General features: G+C 51.7%; 1 pseudogene across 1 annotated transcript; it reads left to right on the forward strand.

Moving 5' to 3' along the window:
- Positions 1 to 1643: 1643 nt before the first annotated feature.
- LOC308256179 (cytochrome c oxidase subunit NDUFA4-like) lies at positions 1644 to 1952 on the forward strand (annotated as a pseudogene). Its single transcript has one exon. The product of its transcript is annotated as a cytochrome c oxidase subunit NDUFA4-like (transcript).
- The last annotated feature ends 1138 nt before the right edge of the window (positions 1953 to 3090 follow it).

Consider the following 3090-nt stretch of genomic DNA (forward strand, 5'->3'; position numbering starts at 1 on the left):
TTGGGGGGTCCCCACCACATGAGGAACTGTATTAAAGGGTGGCGGCATTAGGAAGGTTGAGAACCACTGGCCTATATAAACGGGGAAGTATGCAGTTTGGTGCTGTGGGAGGGTGGCTTTTCCAGGCGACCTGTGGAAAGCAAGGAGAAGGCACCGTCCACGGGTGGCTGGGTGGTCCAAACAGAAACGGGATGATGGAGGAGAGCTCACTAAACCGGACCAGGGCTGGGTCCGGAAATCCCCAACTTTTTATAGGGTTACAGGTCAAAGCATTTGGACAGCCATCGTGGGGTGTGAAGAGTCCTTATCAACCCCAAGGGCAGGCTGCAAGAATGTGACCTCTTTCCACTTCCTACGTGGGCTAGACTCCCAAAGACGGGGTGCAGGGTAGGCTCCAGAGGGTGGGGATAGGGGTGAATTTATGCCGCTCCCCTTTCTCACGCCATGTCCGGGAAGAAAGCAATGGTTGGTTGTCTTCCAAGGGAAGGACAAAGCAGAGGGCTGGAGGGCTCAGGGGCAGGGTTCTGCTGGGGGCAGCCTGTCCCCATGTCTCCCTTTCTGCCTCCGCCACCCTCAGGTCCTGGTGGGGCTGCCAGAGGGCCACCGACTCGCCTATAAACACGGCCCAGACTTGACACTGCACCCTCAGAGTGACTCTATTAAGAAGTTAAACACTGCTCTCCTCAAGTTCTTATTTGAAAATGCAAATACTCTTAGGAGGGCCGCTTCTGAGAGCCTGTGCAAACTCCTCAGGAACCGAGGTGGAGTGTCCCGGCCTGACCCTCCGGGTTTGGGTTCACTGTTCCCCTTTCGGGTGGAGCCCACTGTTCCCCAAAGCTCTTCCCTGTGGCTTCGAAGGCAGGACGTGATGGCTCATTGTATAGCAGACCGTCCTAGGGCTGTAGGCAGCTAGGCAGCCGTGAGCAGAGCAAGGGCGATGGGCCAGGTAGAGAAGGCCCCAGGTGGAAAGCTCCAGGTGCCTAGCCGTGGACAATCAGCTGTAGGGTGGGACCTCACCCCTGGGGTGACTTCCCCCCCCCCCCCAGCATATCACCGGTCATGTGGTTTGGACCCCTGACCTTTCCTCCCTAGAGAGAACACCCAGGCCTCAGTTGTAGTTCAGCTCCAGGCCCAGATAAGCAACAAAACCAGCCACAGCTGATGTCAGGACCAGCTGAGTGGAATAATGACCCCCTGCCCTGGGGCCAGGAATCAATCAGTGGAGACCCCAACCTGAAAGGACACACCTGGACAGCTGCAGCTTCGTCTACTGAGATCTTCCCCTGGGCCAGTGGTCGGCAAACTCATTCGTCAACAGAGCCAAATAGCAACAGTACAACGACTGAAATTTCTTTGGAGAGCCAAATATTTTAAACTTAAACTTCTTCTAACGCCACTTCTTTAATAGACTCGCCCAGGCCATGGTATTTTGTGGAAGAGCCACACTCAAGGGGCCAACGAGCCGCATGTGGCTCGCGAGCCGCAGTTTGCCGACCACGGCCCTAGGACCATCTAAAATCGCCCCCTTCTTCAGGTAGGAGGTCCTGGGTGACTCTGGGTGTCCGCTCATCTTTGGTGCACTGCGTGCCTGCTGCCGGCGCTGCGTGCTTGTTTCTCCTGCTTCCGTGCCCTCTGCCGCAACCATGCTCCGCCACATCCTCACCAGGCCAAGAAGCATCCCAGCTTGATCCCCCTCTTCGTATTTATCGGAGCTGGGGGTACTGGAGCAGTGCTGTATGTCACACGGCTGGCATTGTTCAATCCAGATGTCTGTTGGGACAGAAAGAATGACCCAGAACCCTGGAACAAACTGGGTCCCAATGAGCAATACAAGTTCTACGCATGAATGTAGATGACAGCAAACTGAAGAAAGAAGGTCCAGACGTCTAAATGAAATCTTTCACTATAAAGCTGCTTAAAATGAAGGTCTTCCAGAAGCCATCCGCACAATTTTCCACTTAACCAGGAAATATTTCCCCTCCAAATGCACAAAATCATGTTGGTGTATTGTGTTGGGGTTTACACTGATCAATACATGTTTGAAACTTGAAAAAATAAAATAAAATAAAATCGCCCCCTGAAAACCCTTAGGATCAGTGGCTCTCCACAGCATGCCTTTCCCTGCCCCCTCCCCCTCCAGGCACCTTCCCATCAGCTTCCTCACTCCCAAGCGCCAAGGGCCCTTCCTTTACCTCTAGAACCTGTTTGCTAAGCCCATTTCTTCTAGGAATTGCTTCTTCTATAATGTACCTAACAAATGTTCTCTTACAGTTTGGGTCTTGCTCTGAATTCTTTCTGAGCCAGAACCCGACCCAACCAGTCATACACCTGGCGTCGTTCCCGTCGCCCACCACATGAGGTCTGGTCGCCACTTTCAAGCCCAAGGGACTTGTGGGTAGTTTAAAATGGCTTTGGGAGCAGGAGCTACTTAATCTCTTCGGTACAGATGGTACAGGGTGGTGACATGTCAACTAGTCAAAACTCCAAGTATCTAAAATACCCGGAAAGGACCAGGATTTAAATGAAAAAGACTTCCGAGCAGCCAAACCCTTCTCCAAGAAAAGGTTAAAGGAAAAACAACAACACACAAGCTCTCCTTGGTAAGACTTCAGTCAAAACCTTTGAACTCCTCCTACTTCATGTACAATGGTGACTGCCTGCCTGAGCTGATATCCGAGCCCACAGATGATAAAGGGGGAAAGGCTGGGGGAGGGGGTACTGTTCAAAGAAAAAAAAAAAAAAAGATCCAAATTCTGCTGTCTGTCTGCAGCCGGAAGAGACGCTCACCTTCACAGCACTCTGAGGTCATGGCCCACGGACATAACAATTCACAAAGGGGACCACAGGTCACCAAGAAAGTTCAGTTCTGCTCGGTGTATGTAAGAAGGATTTATACTAAAAATCAAACATGGCTTTGAACAATGAACTTCCTATTTTTTTTTAAAATATGTTTTTGTTGATTTTTAGAGAGAGGGGAAAGGAGGAGAGAGAAACAGCAATGAGTGTGCCTGGCCCCTGTGGCTCAGTGGTTGAGCGTCAACCCATGAACCAGGAGGTTCGATTCCCGGTCAGGGCACATGCCCAGGTTGC

The sequence above is a fragment of the Plecotus auritus genome (assembly GCF_963455305.1).
Source record: "Plecotus auritus genome assembly, chromosome: 8".
Classification (NCBI taxonomy): domain Eukaryota; kingdom Metazoa; phylum Chordata; class Mammalia; order Chiroptera; family Vespertilionidae; genus Plecotus; species Plecotus auritus.